Here is a 26,304-nt window from a genome sequence, read left to right as displayed (position 1 = left end):
TGGCTCCAACCCCCACTTCTCCTCCACCTCCTCCTCTTCCACCTCTGAATTATCCGTATGCAGCACCAGCCAGTCATCAGTGGGTAGCTGGAAGCAGTGTAGCACTGCAGTGGGAAAGCTGTAACTGGCCGTGCTGAAGCTGATATGCTTAGGGGACAAACAGCACACCGACACACAGCTCTGGCAGGAGAAAATAGACCAGACTGAGCTGTGGCTCTCGCCACTCAACCTAGAACCAGGAATGGTTGTGTCTGATAATGGCTGTAACTTGGTGGCGGCTTTAGAGATCGGAAAGCTTACATACATCCCATGCCTAGCCCACGTCTTCAACTTAGTGGTTAAGCATTTTCTCAAAACCTACCCCAATTTGCTTGAGTTGCTGGTGAAGGTGGCCGTGTGTCTGCCCATTTCCACAAGTCATCGTCAGCTTCCGCCGGTCTGTCAACGCTGCAGCAGCGCTTACAATTGCCAGCTCATCGACTGTTGTGCGACGTGGGCATGCACTGGAACTCGACATTCCACATGTTGGCCAGGCTCTGTGAGCAGCAGAGGGCAGGAGTGGAATACCAGCTGCAACATGGTCGTCGCCTTTCCCGTCAGCTTTTGCTATTCACAAGCGAGGAGTGGGCATGGATGTCTGACTTGTGTGAGGTTTTAAGAAACTTTGATGAATCAACAGATGGTGAGCGGCAATACTGCTCTTATCAGTGTAACCATCCCACTTCTGTGTCTACTCAAAAGCTCACAATTAGGATGACACTTTGCATGTGGAAGAAGTGGAAATAGGGGAAGACAAATCAGCGCAAATTGGACGATCAAGAGGAGGAGGAGGAGCAGGAGACAGTTGCCTCCACTACAGAGCGTAGTACCCATGGAAGTTTAATTCCATCTGTTCAGCGTGGGTGGGCAGAAGAGGAGGATGAGGAGATTGAGAGTGATCCTCCTGATGGCGAAGTCTTGCCTGTTGGTACTCTGGCACACATGGCTGACTTAATGTTAGGATGCCTTTCCAGCGACCCGTGCGTTATATAAATTTTAGACATCACGGATTATTGGTTGTTCACCCTTCTTTCCCCCCCGTTGCAAAGATAACTTCTCATCTCTCATTCCTCTAGTGGAGAGGATGAGAAAAACTGTGCAATACCAGAAAGTCCTTGTTGAAAAATTGCTCCAAAAATTTCCATCTGATAACGCTGGCGGCAGAGTCCGTAGTTCCTTGGGTAACCAAGGAGGGGAGACAAGGGGAACACACAGCCGTTCCAACAGAGGCAGGGCAACACTCTTCAAAGTGTTGGACAGTTTCATGGCACCCCGCCTGCACCCTCACCCTAATGCGCAACCTAGTGTCACAAGGAGGGAAAAATTTTGGAAGATGGCAAAGGAGTACATAGCAGACAGTGTCAGCTTCCTCAATTATCCCTCAGTGCCTTACAACTACTGGGTGTCCAACCTGGACACGTGGCACAAACTGTCTCTCTATGCCTTGGAGGTGATGGCCTGCCTTGCCCGGGTATTTACTGCTGCTGGTGGCATTATAACAGATAAGCGAATCAGCCTGTCAACTGAAAATGCTGACAGGTTGACTCTTATAAAAATGTCCAAGGCCTGGATTGACAATGACTTCTCGACTCCACCAGAGTAAAGGTGATGAACATAAAGACACTTTAAATGTGTTGTTTATTATGTACTGAATACACTGTATTCCCATGCACCCCTTCCGCCACAAACAAGGGTATATGGTTGAATCTTCCTTTATCATCCTCCATCATATCAACATGCCTATTTGTTGCATATAATGCCCTTGTGTATATGCCCTTCACATATAATGTTTTACAGGGTCAGCTCACCAGCAGGCCCTCGCATATAATTTTTTAGAGGGTTAGCTCACCAGCAGGCCCTCACCTACAATGTTTTACAGGGTCAGCTCACCAGCAGGCCCTCGCATATAATTTTTTAGAGGGTCAGCTCACCAGTAGGCCCTTACCTACAATCTTTTACAGGGTCAGCTCACCAGCAGGCCCTCACCTACAAACTTTTCCAGGGTCAGCTCATCTGCAGGCTGTCACGAGGGTGTCAAGAGCCACGTCTGACTCCGTTATACCCGGGGTCAGGAAGTCGCAGCGGGTGGCTGCGCGCTCTATGTCTAAAGATCACGCTGTTTCTTAATGATAGTTTTCTGTGTTTGCCTTACTATCCTTTTTGTCTCACTCAGGGATCCGTAGCTTCCCCTCCTCAGCTGTTTCTTGTCTGTCACTCCCAATCTCCTTATATTCTCCTCTCTCACTTCTCTGGTTGCCAGATATAGAGCTTCCTGCCTGGACTTCTATACTGACCCACTGGAGCTGTGAATCCTGGTTGTTGTTCCAGAGTGTTACCCTCCGGATCCCTGTTGGGCTTTTTGCTGTCTTCTGTTGTCGCCCACCTGGAATTATATGTTGTCTGTATTGTCTGTCCTCCCCTTGGTGTTTTCCTTTAGAGTTAGTGGTGCGGACGAGTGTTCCCACCGCCCTATTCACTAGGGCGGTGGGAACACTAGTGAATAGTATTTTATTTTAATTTTAATTTATTTCCCTATCCACATTTGTTTGCAGGGGATTTACCTACATGTTTCTGCCTTTTGCAGCCCTCTAGCTCTTTCCTGGGCTGTTTTACAGCCTTTTTAGTGCCGAAAAGTTCGGGTCCCCATTGACTTCAATGCGGTTCGGGTTCGGGACGAAGTTCGGGTCGGGTTCGAATCCCGAACCTGAACATTTCCGGGAAGTTCAGCCGAACTTCTCGAACCCGAACATCCAGGTGTTCGCTCAACTCTAGCCAGGAATAATTCTTGACCATTACTCTTTACAGAACTGTTTCAGTTCAGCAATATTCTTGGGATGTCTGGTGTGAATCGCTTTCTTGAGGTCATGTCACATCATCTCAATCGGGTTGAGGTCAGGACTCTGACTGGGCCACTCCAGAAGGCGTATTTTCTTCTGTTTAAGATATTCTGTTGTTGATTTACTTCTATGCTTTGGGTCGTTGTCCTGTTGCAACACCCATCTTCTGTTGATCTTCAGCTGGTGGCCTTAAGTTCTCCTGCAAAATGTCTTCATAAACTTAGGAATTCATTTTTCCTTTGATGATAGCAATCCGTCCAGGCCCTGATGCAGCAAAGCAGCCCCAAACCTTGATGCCCCCACCACCATACTTCACAGTTGGGATGAGGTTTTGATGTTGGTGTGCTGTGCCTCTTTTTCTCCACACATATTGTTTTTCTTCCAAACAACTCAACTTTGGTTGATTATCTTGCGAGTCCCTAACAAAAAACAAACTAAAAAAAAAAACATCCAGGAAAAAATAAATAAAAAAAACTGGCAAACACAAACGTCCACGAGTCAAGTACTACTGCTAGTAGTATCTGCCACACGCTAATATCTCTCACTCATGCTCTTTAGATTATACTGAATCTTTTGCCAAATCGATGACAAAGATGAGGAGAATCTCTCCTCATCAGGTAAACCAGAAGACCCCTCTCCCGAGAATGTCCCAAACTGCGGATGAAACCCATATGCACCAAAAAATGGTGACTTATCAGAGGACTCCTGACAATGGTTATTTAAAGCAAACTCAGCAAGGGACAAAATAGAACACCAATCCTCCTGATTCTCTGCCACAAAACAGCGCAGATATGTCTCCAGATTCTGATTGACCGCTCTGTCTGGCCATTCGACTGCGGGTGGAAAGCAGAAGAGAATGACAACCAAACCCCCAAGCGAGAGCAGAAAGCCTTCCAGAATCTGGAAACAAACTGTGTGCCCCTATCAGAGACTATGTCTAAAGGAATACCATGCAATTTGACAATGTGATCAATAAATGCCTGCGCCAGCGTCTTAGCATTGGGCAAACCAGGAAAAGGGATGAAATGAACCATTTTGCTAAAACGGTCCACCACCACCAGAATCACAGTCTTCCCCGAGGAACGAGGCAGGTCCGTTATGAAGTCCATGGACAGATGTGTCCAAGGACGGGAAGGAATGGGTAAGGGAAGGAGAGGACCTGATGGCCGTGAATGAGGGACTTTGGCACGAGCGCAAGTCTCGCAGGCAGCCACAAACCCCTCAACCGACTTACGAAGCGCAGGCCACCATAATCTCCGAGCGATGAGATCCACTGTGGCTCTTGCCCCCGGGTGCCCAGCAAGGACAGTATCGTGGTGTTCCTTAAAAATCTTGTGTCTTTAAGCAAGAGGCACAAACAACCTCCCAGGAGGACAAAGATCAGGAGCCTCTGACTGGGCTACCTGCACCTCTGCCTCCAATTCAGGAAAAAGAGCAGAGACCACCACACCTTCAGCCAAAATGGGACCCGGGTCTTCAAAATTCCCACCTCCCGGGAAACAACGTGACAGGGCATCTGCCTTCACATTCTTAACCCCAGGGCGGAACGTGACAACAAAATTAAACCTTGAAAAGAACAAAGACCATCTGGTCTGTCTCGGGTTCAGACGCTTGGCTGACTCCAAGTAGGCCAGATTTTTATGGTCAGTAAACATGGTAATAGGGTGTCTGGCTCCCTCTAGCCAATGGCACCATTCCTCAAAAGCCAATTTGATGGCCAACAACTCCCTATCTCCCACATCGTAATTTCTCTCTGCGGAGGAGAGTTTCTTCGAGTCGCCATTTGGCAGGAGAGGAACCCTGAGACAAGACCGCACCCACACCCACCTCAGAAGCATCAACCTCAACTATGAAGGGTAGAGAAATATCAGGTTGTACCAAGATGGGAGCGGAACCAAAACTCTCCTTGATATTAGAAAAGGCCTTACGCGCTTCTACCGACCAGGAAGAAAAATCTACCCCCTTTCTGGTCATATCAGTGAGTGGTTTAACAACAGAGGAATAATTCAAAATAAACTTCCTGTAATAATTGGCAAAGCCCAAAAAACGCATCAGCGCCTTCTGATTCTCAGGAAGCTCCCACTCAAGCACAGCGCGGACCTTATCGGGGTCCATGCGAAAACCAGAAGCGGAGAGAAGAAACCCCAGAAATAGAATTTCTGGAACTGCAAACACATTTTTCCAGTTTCGCGTATAATTTATTCTCCCGCAGGATGAGCAAGACCTGACGTAAGTGTTCCTTATGAGTTTTGAAATCAGGAGAAAAAATCAAAATGTCATCCAAATACACTAATACAAATTTTCCCATTAAATGATAAAAAATGCTGTTCACGAAATGCTGAAAAACGGCTGGGGCATTCATCAAACCAAAAGGCATAACCAAATTCTCAAAATGGCCCTCAGGGGTATTGAAGGCCGTCTTCCATTCGTCTCCTTCTCTGACCCTGACCAGGTTGTATGCCCCTCTTAGATCTAATTTGGAAAAGACTTTAGCCCCAACAATCTGGTTAAACAGGTCCGGGATCAGAGGAAGCGGATAAGGGTCATGAATAGTGATACTGTTCAGCTCCCTGAAATCCAGACAAGGTCTTAAAGAACCATCTTTTTTCTTAACAAAGAAAAAACCAGCGGCAACAGGTGACTTCGAGGGTCGTATGTGTCCTTTTCTCAGACTCTCAGAGATATAAGCACGCATAGCGACCCTTTCAGGTTGGGAAAGATTGTATAAACGAGATTTAGGCAGCTTGGCGCCTGGGATGAGATTAATAGGGCAATCGTACTCCCTGTGCGGGGGCAAATCCTGAACGCCACTCTCAGAGAAGACATCCAAAAATTCAGAGATAAAAGGTGGTACAGTCTTAGTAGAAACCTCAGAAACAGATGTCGTGAGGCAATTCTCTCTGCAAAAGTCACTCCAACCATTTATTTGCCTCACTTGCCAATTAATGGTGGGGTTATGTTTAGTGAGCCATGGTAGCCCCAACACAAGAGGAGTAGGTAATCCGCTAAGGACGAGACATGACACATCCTCAACATGAGCATCACTCACAATTAAACGGATATTGTGAACTACGCCCTTTAATGATTTCTGAGAAAGTGGAGCGAAAAACAGGAATATCCTTTCCCAAAGTGCATACCTGGAAACCATGAGTTATCGCAAATTGATCATCAATGAGATTGACAGCTGCTCCACTATCTACAAAAATCTCACAAAAAATGTTCTTGCTCTCTAGCGCCACCCTGGCAGGCAGGACAAAACGGGAACTACAAGCAAACGGAAAACCTGCAATTTCCGCCTCAACCCTGCCAATAGTAACAGATGGAACATTTTTAAAAGATTTTTTCCTTTTTGTTTCTTTATTACTCCCAAAAAACTGCCTGAATCTCCTAGAGGAACAAACATTTGCCAAATGATTTATACCTCCACAACAAAAACAAATCTTCCCATGCGGGCTGAATCTTCTATTGTCAGAGGCAATCAACCCCAGCTGTATGGGCTCCTGCTCAGAAGGGGCTGACAGCGACTGAGACCCCTGTACACAGAATGAGACCGCTGCACTGTCCTGGGATTGAGTATGACAGGAAGGAATGATCTCTCTCTAAGACGCCTGTCAATACGAACGGCCTGAGAAATAGCAGAGTCCAAGGAGATAGGCCTCTCATGAAAGGCAAATGCATCTTTCAAACCCTCTGAAAGACCATGGCAAAATTGACTTCGGAGTGCAGCATCATTCCAACCAGTATCAGCTGCCCATCTCCGAAATTCTGAGCAGTATATCTCTGCGGATTGCTTACCCTGGCATAAGAGATGTAGTCTAGACTCAGCCAAAGCAATACGATCCGGATCATCATATATCTGACCCAGGGCTAAAAATAATTCATCCACTGAACGGAGGGGCCGTGCCCCCACCGGCAGCAAAAAGGCCCACGACTGAGCGTTACCCCTGAGCAGCGATATAATGATCCCCACCCTCCTTTCCTCATCACCAGAGGAATGGGGAAGAAGGCGAAAATGGAGTTTGCAAGCCTCTCTAAAATGCACAAAATTCTCACTACCCCCGGAGAACATATCCGGGAGCGAGATCTTAGGCTCAGAACAAACTCCATGAACGCAAGCTGAACCGGTCACTAGAAACTGAGAAAGAGTCTTACGGAGATCAGCTACCTCCAATGAAAGACCCTGAAAGCGTTCAGTCAAAAGTGAAACCAGATCCATGCTTGAGACGGTTTTGGGCGGTTTATAATGTCACGGAAGGTGTACAGGAAACAAGACAATACAAAATGAATATATGACTCACTGGATCCAAAACTAAGGAACAAAAAGGGAGACCCCTGCATAAGACCGGGCACTCTCCCTGACTGCTCAGCCTCTGCGAACATCCCAATGGTAGATGATCGCATATCCTCGTACCTCGACTGCATAACACCTGAACACCCTATAATAGTGAGGGGACACGACCACCGGCTCCCTACACTAGACACGGAGGGAGTCAGGGTCACCTGGGATCCAGCAAACATAAAATCACAAATGAATGTACAACACTTATCTTGTAGAAGACTGGGAAATAGGATCAGCATGCACACACACTCCAGGAAGCTGTATAAACCACACACTAATGCATTATGGGGAGGAATTTAAAGGGATGCAATCAGTCCAACTACAAGACAGCTGAGAGAGGCTAACGAGATGAGGAACTGAAAACCAAAACAAAGAAAGCTCAAGGAGGAGGTTCTGAAAGGCATCTGTCAGAGCTTCTCAGATGTCTGGTTGTGACACTCTCATTGACTTCCATTATACTTGTGTGCTCGGCCGAGCATACGAATATAGCAATGTGTTCGGGCCAAACACCCTAACACCCGAATACTTAGGTGATCGATCATCACTATTTAGAACATATAACTGCACCGCTGAACGGCAAATATATTTTTATTTTGCCACTAATACATGACAAAAAGGCTTTAGAACATATAACTGCACCGCTGAACAGCAAATAATTTTTTTTTTGTGCCACTAATACACGCCAAAAAGGGCTGTCATTTTCGCAATTCACCACACAGCGGCTAATAAGCCCTTTTTCCCACCAATACAAGCCAAACAAATGCTTTACAACAACTAGAACAACTGCACCGCACAAGGGCAAATAAGAAATATTTCCTTTCAAACAGCACTTGCACCCCAATAAGAAGAACAGTTTGCTGGAATTACAGAGCTGTTTAATGAAAATTTGGATCCCCAGTCAGTGCAGCAAGGTGTAATACGATTGTTCCTATTACCCAGGCTGTAAACTCCTCTACTGAACCTTATTCTACATAAATGTTGTGGAATGATTCTTCCCTATCATTTCCCTACACCTCAAATAATCTTTCTCTGAACTTGTAAATAGTTTTTTTTAGCACAATGAAGTCTTTCCTAGCATTGTCACTAGCCCCTGCTGAGGTCTCTCCCTGCACTAAGTACAATGGAAAAATGGCAGAATCCAAGATGGCTGAGGTTATTAATATGGCTGGCTGGCTGCTGATTGGCTGCATGCATGCATTTCCAGAGTTCCTTGCTCCATGTCCTCACAAGTGCAGAAGCCATTTTTGGAAAAAATGTGATTCATTACCATGAAGTGTGAGGAAATTTGGATTTGGTGTGAATCAAATTTTTCCTGAAATTCGGATTGAATTCCACTTCGTCAGCTTTGATTCGCTCATCTCTAGGTATAGTACATTGGTGAAAATTTGGCCTTCATGGAAGATTCATCAGAAGAAAATCTCTCCTTCACCCTCACCACAAAATTCAGCATCAAATGAACATCTAAACAAACATACACCAACATAACACCAACTGTAAAAAAAAAAGTTAAGTTGAAAAGAGAATAGTTTCTACAAATTGATAATAATCCTAAACACACCTCAAAATCCACAATAGAGTACCTCAAAATGCGCAAGCTGAACGTTTACCATGGATCTCACAGTGCCCTGATCTCAGGGCTGGTGCAAAGATTTTTGCCACCCTAGGCAAAAGGAAATTTTGCTGCCCCCTTGATTCCGCCCATTGGCCGTGCCCTTTAACCCACCCCTTTTTTACGGGACAGGAATGTACCCCCTCCCCCCCAGTGTACAGGGACTGAGCTGGCAATGTAATCCTGGTGAAGCCAGGCGTAGGACACCATACTGAGCTGCACATAGAAGAACTGACCATGGTCTCCATGGCACATGTGGAGGCACACTACACCCACAAACAGTAGTCAAAGGTGCTGCCTTACTTACCGTGTCTGAGCCAGAACTCACATGCTGAAAGGCGAGGGCGCCAAACACAAACCCTGACATGAGCGCTCTGGTGCTCTACCCTGCCATGGTGCCCGCAGCTCACCCCCTGCAATATGTGGCATCCCCGTCTCTATGGGGTACGGACTGCTGGCTGCACTGCGGAAGTATCTCCGACTCCTCACACATCACACTATACATGCCTATCTGCCCGCAGCCTGCTCTCTCTGCTGTGTGTGAGGAGTTGGAGATGCTTCCGCAGTGCAGCCCGCAGTCCATACCCCATGGAAACGGGGATGCCACAGGTTGCAGGGGGTAAGCGGCGGCCAGGGCCGGCGCCACCCATAAGCAAAGTAGGCCACACCGGGTGCCCCCAGCAATAGTGCGCTCTAAGTGGTGGCCGACTTTGCTTATGGGTGGCACCGGCCCTGCCTGATCTGAACATCATTGAAAATCTGTGGCTATACCTCAAAAGAGCAGTGTGTGGATGATGGCCCAGGAATCTCATAGAACAAAGACTTTTGCGAGGAAGAATTTATGAAAATCCATGAAATAAGAATTGAAAGACTGGTGGCGGGCTACAAAAATGTTTACAATCTGTGATACTTGTCGAAAGGTGTGCGACTAACCATGCAGGGTGCCCAAAGTTTTGATTTAAGCTCTTTTCTTTTTTTTGTTATTTTGAAAACTATAAAAGATTAAAATAAAAACAGTTTTTGCTCAAAATACAAAGGAAATGTTTCATTTTTAACTTTGTCGTTTGGAGATCATTTTATCTTCAACTTGCTTAACTGTTCACAGTAACAGTAATTTTGACCAGGGGTGCCCAACCTTTTGCATGCCACTGTTTATATTAAAAACATATAAACATCATAACACTGATAAATATAAAAAATCAGACCGTAGAAAAAGCTTGAGTGGCACTAAGTGAATGTCATGACAGTCTTATACTGATAGCATCACAAATGCAATCCAAAGCATATATAGTGAATCATCCGGTGGTGCTCTGCGTTGACAGGCAATATCTTCAAGAATCCAGTGCACAAGAGAAAGGGCATTGCGGAACTCACCTTCGGATGTAAAAAAAAAAACTTTCTTTATTCTCCCATTGTTAAAAACTGGGTCAGCGGAACTGACAACATAAAATGCAAATGTAAAAAATCTGCAACAGCCATTTCGCACTTGTGTGTGCTTCCTCTGGCCTCAGTCTGTATGTGAGTGCAATGTAGGTCTTAATACCACCTCTAATGCTCAACCCGCCCACAGGTGAGGTCGTCACTCCCTACACTGGGAGGTTACTAACAGCAAAGACCGGAGTGCACCACATATATACACAGACCCTTTTCACAAAAGAACGCCAACTTGATGTCTAATACCTACACAGAAAAACTCCCAAAAAAAGAATCTACAAAAACACTCCCATGTCCAATTTTTCATTAAGTCCCAGGGGTCCCGTTGCTCCGGAACGGAGTATCCACCTTCCTTCTCTCCTCAGTAGTTCACGCTCTCTGTCGCCCCCTTGTTGTGGAGGTGGCACTACCTCCACTCCTGCAAAAAAGGGGAGAAGACCCCAGGGGTGCGAAAAGTGAGAGGGGGCAGTGCCCACCCAGTGTATCCACAAATAGCACCCCCGAGAAATGACTCAGCACAAGCTCCCGAGTATAATGGCAGAACAATGAGAGAAGAAAGGAGCCCACAGTGCCAAAAGGTAAATGGTGTAAATATAGAACTTTATTATAATATAGCAAATAAAATTACAATTACATGCATGTGATGCCGGAGGACAGGGAACAAATTAGGAACAGGGAAGGAAAAAACGACGCCACCCTGGGAGGAACACACTGGTCAAAGATTTTGTAAATGTATAGGATCTGTAGGGATGTATATGGTCCAATAACCTACCCTTAGATCACGTATATAAAGAATTGAATGGTGAGTCACAAGTAAACTGCAGAGAACCACTTGTAAACATAAAATAATTATGTGGGACAGAAAAGCTGCAAGTGAAATGAGCAGCGAGCCACACTGGGTGTAAAATTGAAAAGGGCAGTAGACATCCAGATAATAACCAAGAGTGTAACAACCAGGATGGCGCTACCCCGGGGTAGCGCCATCCTAGTTGTTACACTCTTGGTTCTTTTTTAGGTGAGTCTCCTCTGCATGTTTATTCTTCTCCATTTCTATTATCTGGATATCTACTGCCCTTTTCAGTTTTACACCCAGTGTGGCTCGCTGCTCATTTCACTTGCAGCTTTTCTGTCCTACATATTTCTTGTCCTGCTTCAGCGACTCCCAATGGGTCCTCACTACTTTTTTAATATAAGCCACCATCGGACTCAACTTAAATGAGAAAACAAAAAGTTTTGAAGTAATACGCCCTTCTTTCTTAACTTGTTGTCTTACTGCAGATTTTCCTGAACTCACATCAGTAACCCTAGAAAGGGCCTCCTTCAATAGGGCCGAGGGATAGCCCCGCTGACCCAGTTTTTAACAATGGAAGAATAATGAAAGTTTATACGTTTTTAAAATTTCCTTTCTCTTGTGCACTGAATTACTGATAAATATAAGGTTATGTACACAAGAAGGGAAAATACAAGAACCCAGTACATACTAAATAGGAAAACACTGGGTAAAACTGACATGGGAAAATAATAATTTAATTTGAATTTTAGTTGACAGTAAACTTCCTACCATGGTTATTAAGATTATAGGTGTATCAAAAGGGCATAAATGCATGTGCTCTTAACATAGTTCTGCCACTTTACAAATCATTAGTCAGGCCACACATGGAGTATTGTGTACAATTTTAGCCTCCTGTGGACAATAATATTATAGTAGAGCTTCAATGAGGTCAAAAGTGGGCAACATATAACCGAAGCTTTGAGCTAAGCGACTTTGGATCTAGGATCTGAAGCTTGGTTTGTTCATCCCTACAAGCAGCCTCCCACCCCTCCCTCCCAGGGTCATATGATTCTCCATCTTCATCCTCCCTCCTTTTCTCCACCAATTTTTACAGTAAAGTGGTGCTGGGGGCTCACAAAACTTTGAATTTATTTGGTAGCAATATTATTGCAAATTTTGCAAAGAATTTGGTTTGTTCAGAATTGATTCACTCATCTCTAATGTCTCAACTAATAAGTATTAATGCACAAATGACATCTATTATCTGAAAAGAGATTCACACATAATAGCTGATGCCAATAAAACATAAATATGCATTTGTTTACAAGCTATGTGGCTACATATTATGACAGCTTTTAAAATAGTACACTATTAATTGAGAACTAGAAATGTGTTAAATAGGTCTCAAAATAGAATTTGAAAGCACTGAACACTTTAATATACTACGGAAAATAAAGAACAGCATGTTTTATTACTTTTTTTTTTCTTTTAAATTGCAACTGTCTAGTGGTTGGAAATATGTATGTCCAGGCTGGTAGTAGAACATATTATATTATTTTACATATTTACTATAATGATTTTACATTTCTACATATTTCTGCAGCCTTCTAAGTCATGGTCAAATCATAGAGACAATCTGTTGAGCAAACTGGCATCCAGAATAGCTTTCTCCATATGTCATGGATTTTCATAGCCATCTGCTGAGCAATAAACTCAGTTAAAAGTATGTCTCACCAATTTGAGGTCATATTTCTGTGAAATTCCTAGCAAAAAAAAATAAAAAATACATTATACAGTAATTCTATTATATGAAATAATGTTAATATGTTTTGGTTGTTTAAGATGTTTAACAATGTAAGGGTACTTTCACACAAGCGTTAAAGTTTTCCGGTATTGAGTTCCGTCATAGGGGATTCCTGTTTCCTTCTTTGGTCCAGCCTGCGAGGGAGACTGCAGCGCACCACTGAAGGTGAGTATAACTTTTTTATTTTATTTTGTCGTTCAAATTGTTCAAGGATAAAAATATAAGCAGCTCCTATGTACAAACATAGGGGCTGTATGTTATAAGTACATAGGTGATGCTAGAAGTAGGAGAACCTAAGACTACTACTCCTATAATCCACTATACTTATACTACCTGCAGTCCCTATGTATTTTTGAATAAGGACTGCAGGTAGTATAAGTATATAGTGTATGCTAGGAGTAGTAGGCATTGGTAATACTGCTCCTAGCATCCAATATGTACTTATACTACTTATACTCCGTAATGCTTCCCTGGGGTTCCGTGCTTCCGTTCCGCATCTCCGTGATTGCGGACCCATTCAAGTGAATAAATCCGCATCTGTGATGCGGAGTGCACATGGGCCGTGTCCGTGTATTGCGGACCCACTGTATACGGATCGAAATACGGCCACGGGCACACAACGTTCTTGTGCAAGATGCCTTGGTACTACTACTAACATCACCTTTATACTTATACTACCTGCAGTCCCTATGTACTTTTGCATAGGGACTGCAGGTAGTATAAGTACATAGTGTATGCTAGGAGTAGTAGTCATAGGTAATACTGCTCCTAGCATCCAATATGTAATTATAGTACCTGCAGTCCTTATGCAAAAGTACATAGGGACAGCAGGTAGTATAAGTATATAGGCAATGTTAGTAGTAGTAGTACCAATGACTACTACTCCTAGCATCCACTATGTACTTATACTACCTGCAGTCCCTATGCAAAAGTACATAGGGACTGCAGGTAGTATAAGTATAAAGGCGATGCTAGTAGTAGTACCAAGGCATCTTGCACATGAATGTTGTGTGCCCGTGGCCGTATTTCGGTCCGCATTCAGTGCGTCCACAATACACAAACACGGGCCCATGTGCACCCCACATCACGGATGCAGATTTATTCACTTGAATGGGTCCGCAATCACGGAGATGCGGAATAGAGGCACGGATCGTAACCCCAGGGAAGCACTACGGAGTACTTCCGTGGTGTTTCTGTCTGTGCCTCGACACAGCAAAAAAATAGAACTTGCAAACAGATAACGGACCCATTCAAGTTGAATGGGTCTCGATCTGTCCCAGACGCTGCACAGACATTGCCCGTGCACTGTTATGCTAGAGGTATTGTTCAAATTAACATCACAATAAGTACAAAACGTCTATTCAAGTATATAATGGCATTTTTTTATGTAGAGAATCATGGCTGAGAATATATATGAACATGTATTAGCTTGCATAGTTCTAAATATATATTCATAAAGATACATATGATAAAATAACAGTTAAAAAAAGTTAAGTAATAAAAAGTCATGTTAAATAATCCAATGTCTTTCAAATCAAACTATATAGGAGAGATTTATCAAACTTGTGTACAGGTAAACTGGTTGAGAAGCCTATAGCAACCATTCAGATTCCATCTTTCATTTTCCAAAGGATCTCTGAAAAATGAAAGGTGTAATCTGACTGGTTGCTTTTGTCAACAAAGCCAGTTTTCCTTCACACCAGTTTTGATAATTCTACCTCTACGTTTTTAACAAGTTCTACCACCCCACCCCCACCCCACTGTCTCTTTTAATATACTTACCACTACAGGATACAGTATAAGTATTAACAAATCAAAGCCTAAAGACAGTAGTGCATAACAGCCTCAATAAGCATCCTCAATAATACATTCCAGACTCAATAAGCTGAGCAAACCCGATAACATAACATACTACATACATACTAGTAACGAGCGAATCGGGTTCCTCCTGCTTTGGACAAACTCAATTCATTCAATTGCATCACTAAAATCCCTTAGCATTCATTTGTCTTGCACATGCAGCATTACTGTAAGTAGAGACACATGTGTGAATACATTTCATAACAAATCTGAACCTGTATTATTTCATGATTGTGGCACGTGCCATGAATCTGGGTTCGGATCCGTATGAAATACATTTATGCATAGGGCGCTGCTCACAGTACCATCGCATGCATAATGTTGGCCAATTTTACACAGTCTCATCAGAGGCAATACATTTCAATGTAGTACGGAGATAATAATGAATTTCAGTGATGCAGATAAGCTAATCTGGGTTATCCAAAGCAGGACGAGCTAGATTCGCTCATCACTAATACATACCTACACAGAATTATTGTAGTGCCTGATAAAATAACAGCTTACCTAAGCAGTGGTCTGTTTGATTGTGCTAGGCCCTAATGCATGTTTTGCCACATCTTTGTCAGGAGGTGTATAGGGAAGGATACAACTAACTCTAAATAGAAACTAATAACCTATACAACATACTATATGTATATACAGTGCTGCCCATAATTATTCATATCCCTGGTAAATTTTGACTTAAAGTTACTTTTATTCAACCAGCAAGTAATTTTTTGACGGGAAATGACATAGGTGTCTCCCAAAAGATAATAAGACGATGTACAAGAGGCATTATTGTTGAAAAAAAAAAATTCTTAGCTTTTATTTACATTTGAGCAAAATGTGTCCGGTCCAAAATTATTCATACACTTCTCAATAATCAATAGAAAAGCCTTTATTGGCTATTACAGCAATCAGACGCTTCCTATAATTGCAGACCAACTTTTTGCATGTCTCCACAGGTATTTTTGCCCATTCATCTTTAGCAATGAGCTCCAAATCTTTCAGGTTGGAGGGTCTTCTTGCCATCACCCTGATCTTTAGCTCCCCCCACAGATTCTCAATTGGATTCAAGTCTGGACTCTGGCTGGGCCACTCCAAAACGTTAATGTTGTTGTCTGCTAACCATTTCTTCACCACTTTTGCTGTGTGTTTTGGGTCATGTCATGCTGAAATGTCCACTGGTGCCCAAGGCCAAGTTTCTCTGCAGATTGCCTGATGTTGTCGTTGAGAATCCTCATGTGTTGCTCTTTTTTTCATGGTGCTGTTTACTGTGATTAGTTTCCCTGGTATATTGGCTGAAAAACACCCCCAAAGCATTAGGTTCCCACCAACATGTTTGACAGTGGAGGATGGTGTTCTTTGGGTTGAAGGCTTCTCCTTTTTTACGCCAAATAAAGGAAACATCATTGTGACCAAACAATTAAATTTTTGTTTAATCTGACCATAACACAGAAGACCAGAAGTCTTCTTCTTCGTCCAGATGAGCTTTTGCAAAGGCCAAGCGAGCTTTTGTGTGCCTGGTCTGCATCAGTGGAACCCAGCAGTGTGCAGTGTCCATTGGATTGTCTGCCTTGAGACATTGTCACCATCAGAGCCCAGATTCACCAGGATGGCCTTGGTGTGATCCCTGGATTCTTGTTCACTTCTCTAACTATCCTCCTGACCAGCAAAGGTGTCACTTTTGGCTTCCGACCACGTCCTCTGAGATTTTCCACAGTGTTGAAGTGTTTTTTGCTCAAATATAAATAAAAGCTGAGAAATGTTTTTTTTTTTTTCCACAATAATGCCTCTTGTACATTGTCTTATTATTATAATGGGAGACACCTATATCATTTCCTATCAAAAAATTACTTGCTGGTTGAATAAAAGTAACTTTAAGTAAAAATTTGTCAGGGGTATGAATAATTATGGGCAACTGTATGTAATGTTAATGTAATGCATGGGGATGGAGAATTTTACAGCTTTTTCAGTGCTTGTCCTGATTGTAGGTTCTATTACTATAGCAAGGGGATTTCACCTATAGCTTCAGACAATGCAGGTGAAAGGCTGCAAACTATGAGTTAGGCCTCATGCACACGACCGTTGTTTGGGTCCCATTCACTTCAATGGGGCCGCAAAAGATGCGGACAGCACTCCGTGTGCTGTCCGCATCCGTGGCTCCATTCCGCGGCCCCGCTTTGCGGACAAGAATAGGCATTTATATTGCCGAAGGCAACACGGGCGGCTTCCGTTTTTTGCAGATCCGCGGTTTACGGACCGCAAAAAACGGCATGGCCGTGTGCATGAGGCCTTACAGTACACCTCACTTGGTGATCAGCTTTGACTAAATGCAGTCCTGTTTTGGTCCAACGCCTGCTCTATGCCCTCAAATAAGTCTAATGTAGTCACTTAGCAAATCTGTATTTATATACATCAAGGTAACCATTTATGTTATTTTATATTGGTTATCTTTATCCGTAAATAAACAATAAACTGTCATTATATGAGATGTTACTTTATGTTACAGTCAGAGTATAAAAAAAAATCCCCAAATTCATTCCAGGTTTGATTTGGTAGAATAGGCTATCAGATTCCATTTGGTCTTAATAAATTAGACCTAAGTCAAAAAATGCACTGAAAAGTCATTCATGACACTCTGAGGTATCCAACCTATTTCATAGCCTGATAAAAAGTAGATTTTTTTTTTACAACATACGGTAAATGTTTCAAAAATAACAACGCCCTTTTAATTGGCAGATGCCTTGTTCTCGGTCTTCTATCTGTATAATAACGGCTACCATTTGGAGCAATTTGTGTGGGATAAATCAGAAAAGTTTCAGATTTGCTAACATTTGAATCTTAGAATCCGGAAACTTGTAACAAATTTGATTTTCGTAGAGTCGATTCACACATCTGTAGTTACAATACATTCAGTTTTTTGTTTTGTTTTTATGTGCAAAAGTATATTTTACTTTTACTCTAGTTTAATTATTGTAATGTAATAACTCTGCAATAGAAAATGATTTAAGAAACAATGTATTTTTCCATGCAGTTTGGCAGAATAAACTATTAGCATTGCCAGGTTTAAGGTTGCCCAAAGGTCTATTGCATACAGTGGAACCAAATGTTCTAAAATTGTAAGGAATGAGAAAAAATAAAAATAAAACTACTTATACTTTGTAATGTGAAGGTCTCAATATCCTTGAGAATGTGCTATATTGTTTGTTGTAATTTTTTTTTCTAATATCCACTTAAACATAAAAGAGTGGCTCTAGTTTATAAATTAGTTACATTACTTTGCACTGTGAATCCATGCAAACATATATCTAACAATACAGTTGTTCCAGTATAATTGTATAATACCCAATAAAGCTAAATTCATAGGACACAACAAATGTAGCTAAGTGTTTCAGTCTGAGCATTTGGTAGCACTATATTTCTAAAACAAAAAGGGAACAAAAACAAATAATCTTGTCTTCTCATCTGTAAAATGATAGACACCATTTGGAGAGATTTGTACTGTATGAATCATAAAAGTTTTGGATTTGCAGATATATCTTGGGGGTCCCAGGGGGTTCATGCCCTTGTTCTCTTATGGATGGGGGATTGCCTGATGTAACTGCAATATCCCTTTATTTTGTTTAAAAAAATAAATAAATCATGCTTACTTGAGTAGGGTGTTGTCTTATACTGCATTTTAGTGAAGATCTGAAACTACTAAATCTGAAAAAATACCGTATGCACATGTTATATTACACACATTCGCAGTGTTTAGGGGATCTCCAAAACACTGGGCCGGCACCCCAATAGAAATGCCTATTCTTGTCCGCAACTGCACTTTTTGCACTGTGTGCTGTCCTCATCTCTTCCATCTCCTTTAAAATGAATGGGTCCACACCCATTCCGCATAATTGCATAACGGATCCGGACCCAAAGTGCAGATGTCTGAATGAAGCCTAACATTGAGTTTCAGAATTTAAATTAGTAGTAAAAGTCTAATATGTATGAATTTCAATTAAGGCCTGAAAAATCAGATGGATCTTTCAGGAAAGAATTTTCTAAAATAAAAACAACTGACTAGTGCATGTGCAGCTACTGAGTTCTCCTAGCACCAACACAGATGCTAGGTAAAGAGGTAGACACCTCAAAGTAAGTATGCGATAGTAGTCAGGTAAATGTGATCTGTCTAATCTCACATAATGGGTTGGCATTGGACCATCTCCACTCCTGAAAACTGGTTTCTAACACCAAGCAGATCACAAAATGTCCTTGTGTTAGGACCATAGTGATCAGCTATAATCTGAAGTGCAGTAAATGTTCAATTTCCTATCACGATCGGCGTAACTGTCACATACGTGACACGGAGGGAGGAACAGAGGGAGGCCCTGCCCTAGTGAGAGGGAAGGTGGTGACCCCTGACTCACCTTGCGTCTGGCACCTGGCTGCCCTGTCGTCCCTAGACGGGTTCCTCACCCGTACGCCGATCACGTGCCTAAAACCCTGGCTTTCCCTAGGATGAGCCCTAGATAGTGAACAGGGCGGTGGGAACACTAGTCCGCACCACTAGCTCTAGAGGAAAACACCAAGGGGAGGACAGACAATACAAACTAAACATATAATCCCAGGTGGGCAACAACAGGAGACAACAAAAGCCCAACAGGGATCCGGAGGGTATCACTCTGGAACAACAACCAGATTCTCAGCTCCAGTGGGTCAGTATAGATGTCCAGGCAGGAAGCTCTATAACTGGCAACAAGAGAAGTGTGAGAGGAGAATATAAGGAGTTTGGGAGTGGCAGACAAGAAACAGCTGAGGAGGAGAAGCTACGGATCCCTGAGTGAGACAAAAAGGATAGCAAGGCAAACACAGAAAACAAACACTAAGAAACACCGTGATCTTTAGACATAGAGCGCGCAGCCACCCGCTGCGACTTCCTGACCCCGGGTATAACAGAGTCAGACGTGGCTCTTGACACCCTCGTGACATTTCCCTGCAATAGCATTACAGGAAAAATTTAGCTTTGCATGCTTCTCATAGAAATCAGTGGGCTGTCTGGACAAGGCAGATCCTCTGCAGCAACAAACACTTTTTATAAATGTACTTTAATCTGTCCAAAGAGGAGAAGCATGAATAAAGGACCTCCTCTTAATCAGTTGACTTCTAATTTACTAATAGGATGCTCTATATGAAAAAGAGATTTAGGCCTCTTGCACACAAGCGTGACAAATCAGGTCAGGAAGCGTTCAGTGATAATCGCGTGATTTTTCTTGCATCTGGCGTCTGTTTTGAGTTATTGCGTTTTTCCCGCGTGGATGACATGCAAATTGCATGCGTTTTTAATGTGCGTGAAAAAAACTGATCCATCCTCTAGATTCACCATTTACTGCAAACACATTTAAATACCCCCAGCATACATTGGTTTTTTGGACATGTCCATTTGTTTGGAGAGTTTTGGTCGTTTGGCTGGTTTGTGGATTTGGTTATTGGATTTCCTTTAGCAGGATGTCCACTTTCACCGAATCATCCACTGACCATGTGTTCTTGCACTGTCTGGTCTTCCGCTGTTTTGTTGGTTTGTACTCTGACCTCCGTGCGCACCCTGTTAAGTTCTTTAATTATTGCCGGATGTCAGTGGCTACCTTTGATCGGCTGTTGGGGGAGTTGAGGCCTGCCTTGACTTTCCAGGACACCAACATGCGGCGGAGTGTGTCACCTGAAGAACGTCTCATTGTTACTTTAAGGTAAGACTATATATTATCAAACTCATACATGATTGACCCACTGTTTGCCAATACATAGCAGTTTTGACTATGGCCTGTCTATTCAGAACTTTACCTGTTCTATATATAAGTACTTAATAGTAGGACACATATATTGCATATTGTACATTTTGAGTAAGAAACTGTGTGTTCTTTTGGGCCGCCCACTTTGTATAAAGTAATTTGGTGTACTACCAAGTCATTGATTAGTCACACCAGATGCAAGTTCCACGGGGGTTAATTTTTCTAACCCTGGCTGTAATGATAAGGATATGCCACCTGTGTGTATATGGTAATGGTCTGGAAGTTGATGTAGCTAAATGTTTTTTCTTACTTTAAAGTGTATTTCAATATAAAGTATTGAGTCCCAATCTTGTAGTATGGTCTAATTTTACACATTGCCATTAAATAATGTAAAGTAATGTAGTAGATTTTAAAACATGTGTTATCTTGTGTATTAATGTTTTTTATAGTTTTTTTTTTTTTTTCATTTCAGATATCTGGCGACAATTATTTTTCTTCGTTACATTTTGAGTTTAGAATGGGGACCTCCACAATTGCTGGCGTGGTATGGGCTTCATATGCGACCATTTGGTTGAGACTGAAAGCTTTGATGCTGCCACATACAACCAGGCAGCTGTGGCTTGATATAGCCCAGGGCTTTCTGGAGAGGGCTAATTCCCAAATTGTATTGATGTCCTTGACAGGAAGCACATACGGGTTAGTAAGTGTAGGGATTCGCTCTGGTAGGCAGGGTAAGCGGACGCAGTACAGAGGCAAAAACAAGGTTGTAAAGCAAAAGTCAGTGTTTATTCACACAACAAGGAACAAAATAACAAAAACACTTGGCAGAGTCCTGGTGTTAATTCACACCGCAGGAATTCCTCCGTGGTTTTTCACACAGCAAAAAGTCCAGCAAACTCAAACAAACATGTCACCTGGATATCCACAGCAGGCTTTTAGGGTGCCTGGCTTCCAGCTGGTGGCTCTCATGCAGCTCCTAGAAACCCAGAGCCTTCACAGCTCCACTCTCACTTGGAGGAACATACCACACCCAGCTGAGCTTCTGGCTGAGCTTTTAAACCCCAGCCCAAAACCTGGCCTGGACGTGGGGAACAGCCACCCACCCTGCTCTTTGGCTGCTCCCAATAAGAACCGGCCCGGATCGGCTTTTCAGCCACACTAAGAATAAACAGTGTCAGCGAGCACTAGCTGCGGCTGACACATAAAATAACCAGTTCTTATCTCACCGAGGCCAGGAACCTCGGTGACACGTACCTTCCGTCAATGACGGACCCTTGCGCCTTCCTACATAAGCCACGGAACTCAGTGTCCCGATTCTATAATTATAAACAGTTTTTATCTGTAGTTTTGTTGGCCTTGGCTGACACAAACTACAGGTTTATAATTGTAGATATTGGCTCATATGGAAGTACTGCAGATGCTCGCATCTTCAGGGCTTCCAGAATGGGTCGGTGGCTTCAGTCCAACCAACTAGACATACCACAGCCAACAAACCTTCTTGGCTCCTCTGGCTGACCAGAGCCTTATGTGGTTGTAGATGATAAAGGTTTTGCCCTTTCTACCCACCTCATGCGTCTCTTTCCTAGGCAAGGTTTGGATGCAAAGAGGTGCACTTTTAATTATCGGTTAAATAGGGGTAGAAGGTTTGTGGAATGCTCCTTTGGGATTTTTTCTAATAAATGGCGTGTTTTTCGTTTGGCTATACAGCTAGCCCCCGAAAATGTCAATGTGGTCATCAAAGCGTGTGTAGTGCTGCACAACTGCATACGTACCTATGAGTGGACACCTAATGAAGATACCCAAGTCTATAGTCTGCCATCAGGAAGAGACACTTTCCAACTTGGAAGATCTGGATATGATGGACTGAGAGTGAAGGACTTATTTATGAATATTTGATGTCCCCTATCGGTTTCTTCCCTTTTCAGCAGTAGTACTTGACTCATGGATGTTTGTGTTTGCCAGTTTTTTTTATTTATTTTTTCCTGGATGTTTTTTTTTTTTTAGTTCGTTTTTTGTTAGGGACTCGCAAGATAATCAACCAAAGTTGAGTTGTTTGGAAGAAAAACACAACACTATGTGTGGAGAAAAAGAGGCACAGCACACCAACATCAAAACCTCATCCCGACTTTGAAGTATGGTGGTGGGGGCATCATGGTTTGGGGCTGCTTGCTGCATCAGGCTGGGCGGATTGCTATCATCAAAGGAAAAATGAATTCCCAAGTTTATCAAGACATTTTGCAGGAGAACTTAACCCCTTCCTGACTGCAATCTGTATATATACACGTGATAGCAGCACATACCCCGTGCAGCTACCACGTATATATACGTTCTGGCAGCTCTTTAATCCAAGTGCTGCAAAGCGCTTGGATTAAAGCTTCTACCCCTGCCCTGTATGCTGTCACGGACAGCATACAGTGCAGTAATGCCGGCAAGGGACCAATCAGAGTGGCCCCTTGCCGGCAATCGATCCGATGGGTTAGTCTGTACAGACTAACCAATCGGATCGCGGAAGTGAAAAAATGCCGGTTTCAGGCTCTGATCTGCGCTCTGCGCTCTACAGGGCATCTGAATGTATTACACTTTGCAATGCAAGAGCATTGCAAAGTATAGTACAGCCATCAGCCCCACTGGATCTTCATGATCCAAGAGGGACTTGATAAAAAATAAAAATATGTGAAAAAAAATAAAAGTAAAAATAAATAAATAAAAATGTAACATTAAAAAAAATTGCCTTTTCCTATAAAAAATTAAAAATGAAAAAACTACACATATTAGGTATCACCGTGTCCGTAACGACCATCTCTATAAAGATATCACATGATAGACCCCGTCCGATAAACACCATAAAAAATAAAAATAAAAACTGTGTAAAAAAAAGCCATTTTTGTCACCTTACATCACAAAAAGTGCAACAGCAAGCGGTCAAAAAGGCGTATGACCCCCAAAATAGTACCAATCAAACCGTCACCTCGTCACGCAAAAACGATACCCTATTTAAGACAATCGCCCAAAAAATATAAAAGCTATGGCTCTCAGACTATAGAGACACTAAAACATATTTTTTTTTTGGTTTCCGAAATGCTATTATTGTGTAAAAAAATAAATAAGAAAAAGTATACATATTAGGTATTGCCACGTCCATAACGATCTTCTCTATAAAACTATCACATAACCTAACTCCTCAGATGAACGCTGTAAAAATAAATAAATGAAAACTGTTCCAAAACAGCCAATTTTTGGGTCACCTTGCCCCATAAAGTTAATAATGAATGATCAAAAAATCCTATGTACCCAAAAATGGTACCAATATAATCCTCAACACTTTCTGCAAAAAACGAGCCCCTGCACAAGACGATCGGCAGAAAAATAAAAAACATATGGCGTTCAGAAAACCAATCCAGCACAATCTGCCTTCCAAAAACCGTATGGCATTCCTTTCCTTCTGCGCCCTGCCGTGTTCCCGTACAGCAGTTTACAACCACATGTGGGGTGTTTCTGTAAACCGTGGAATCAGGGTAATAAATATTGAGTTTTGTTTGGCTGTTAACCCTCAATGTGTTAAAGAAAATATTTTTAGAAAATGGAAAATCTGCCAAAAATGTGAAATTTTGAAATTTCATCTCCATTTTCCTTTAATTCTTGTGGAACGCCTAAAGGGTTAACAAAGTTTGTAAAAATCAGTTTTGAGTAACGTGAGGGGTGTAGTTTTTACAATGGGGTCATTTATGGGGGGGTTTCCACTATGTAAGCCCCACAAAGTGACTTCAGACCTGAACTGGTCCTTAAAAAGTGGGTTTTGGAAATTTTCTTAAAAATTTTAAGAATTGCTTCTAAACTTCTAAGCCTTCTAACGTCCTAAAAAAATAAAATGACATTTCAAAAATGATGCCAACATAAAGTAGACATATGGGGAATGTTAAGTAATAAATATTTTATTAGGTATGACTTTCTGTTTTAGAAGCAGAGAAATTGAAATTTGGAAAATTGTGAATTTTTCCAAATTTTGGTAAATTTGGGATTTTTTCATAAATAAAGGTGAAATATATTGACTCAAATATATGACTATCATGAAGTACAATGTGTCACGAGAAAACAATCTCAGAATGGCATGGATAAGTAAAAGTGTTCCAAAGCTATTGCCACATAAAGTGACGCATGTCAGATTTGTAAATTTTGACCTGGACACTGGGGCATCAATGACCCATGGTCATGAAAGGGTTAAGGCCATCTGTCCACCAGCTGAAGATCAACAAAAGATGGGTGTTGCAACAGGACAACGACCCAAAGCATAGAAGTAAATCAACAACAGAATATCTTAAACAGAAGAAAATACGCCTTCTGGAGTGGCCCAGTCAGAGTCCTGACCTCAACCCGATTGAGATACTGTGACATGACCTCAAGAAAGCGATTCACACCAGACATCCCAAGAATATTGCTGAACTGAAACAGTTCTGTAAAGAGGAATGGTCAAGAATTACTCCTGACCATTGTGCACGTCTGATCTGCAACTACAGGAAATGTTTGGTTGAAGTTATTGCTGCCAAAGGAGGTTCAACCAGTTATTAAATCCAAGGTTTCACATACTTTTTCCACCTGCACTGTCAATGTTTACATGGTGTGTTCAATAAAAACATGGTAACAATAACATTTCATTATTTGTGTGTTATTAGTTTAAGCAGACTGTGATTGTCTATTGTTGTGACTTAGATGAAGTTTAGATCACATTTTATGACCAATTTGTGCAGAAATCCATATAATTCCATAGGGTTCACATAGTTTTTCTTGCAACTGTATATATGTATAATAAATAAAAATATGTTGGGCGCGGAGCTAGCCTAGAACTCCTGATCACAGCTCTCATCAAAGCTACTTTTCAGGTTCCCCATTTGACCAAAGATGGGCAGACTGAACAAAGACAGACCCAGGGAGCTCCACAGCACTCCCCAACACCATAAAGTGCAAGCCGATATGGACAAATTCCTGAGGAGGAAGAGGTCTTCCCCAGGAGGCCGATCCAAGTTGGCGCAGAAAGCCGCTGAAGCACAAGTTCTTCTGGAAGACTCAGACGATGGAAGCTCCTGTGCAATGTCAGAAACACACAGTGACCAGGACTCAACCCCTATCACCAGAGCCTTCCTAAAGGAGTCCCTGGCCACTGCGTTTGATACGGTGATGAAAGAACTGCTCGCCATAACAATAGACATCAAACAAATGGGGCACAGAGTAGCAGCCCTAGAAGAAGCGCAAGCTGCAGTGATTAAATAGCGGCACCATGCAGACTTACATGAAGGAGGTCCGTGAACAGATGAATGCGGCCTTCCTACACCTGGAAGATCAGAAAAAAAGAAGCAGGAGGAAGAGCATACGTATTAGAGGAGTCCCAGAAGCCATCCAGACGGAGGCCATACCTACCCGGTTAGACAGATTTTTGCGTACATTTTGGGGCAAGACAAAGCAGACACTGTGGTCATTGAGAGGGCGCACAGGTCCCTGAGGCCTAAGCCAGATCCAGAAGCACAGAGAGACATCATTTGCGGCCTCCTCAACTATATAGATACGGCCACCCTACTTGCTGACACCAGGAATAAGAATGGTATCTCCTTTGAAAAAACAGCAATATTCAACTGTTACAAGATTTAGCGGCGAGTACCTTAACAAAACAAAAGATTTTAAAACCGCTGAATGATCTTTTAAGGGCTAAAAAAACACCCATTTTGCTGGCTTTACTCTCTTGGCCTGAACATCTCCATTAGCGGCAAGCAAATTTTAGTGTGACACCCTGATGACCTTTCCAAGGTGTGGAACCTTTTACAAACTGACCCGATGGACATACCTTCTTGGCTGCCTTTCTCTGGAGGCCTCA

Source organism: Bufo gargarizans, unplaced genomic scaffold, assembly GCF_014858855.1.
Source record: "Bufo gargarizans isolate SCDJY-AF-19 unplaced genomic scaffold, ASM1485885v1 fragScaff_scaffold_607_pilon:::fragment_2:::debris, whole genome shotgun sequence".
In the NCBI taxonomy this organism is placed as follows: domain Eukaryota; kingdom Metazoa; phylum Chordata; class Amphibia; order Anura; family Bufonidae; genus Bufo; species Bufo gargarizans.
This window is presented reverse-complemented; position numbering follows the sequence as displayed.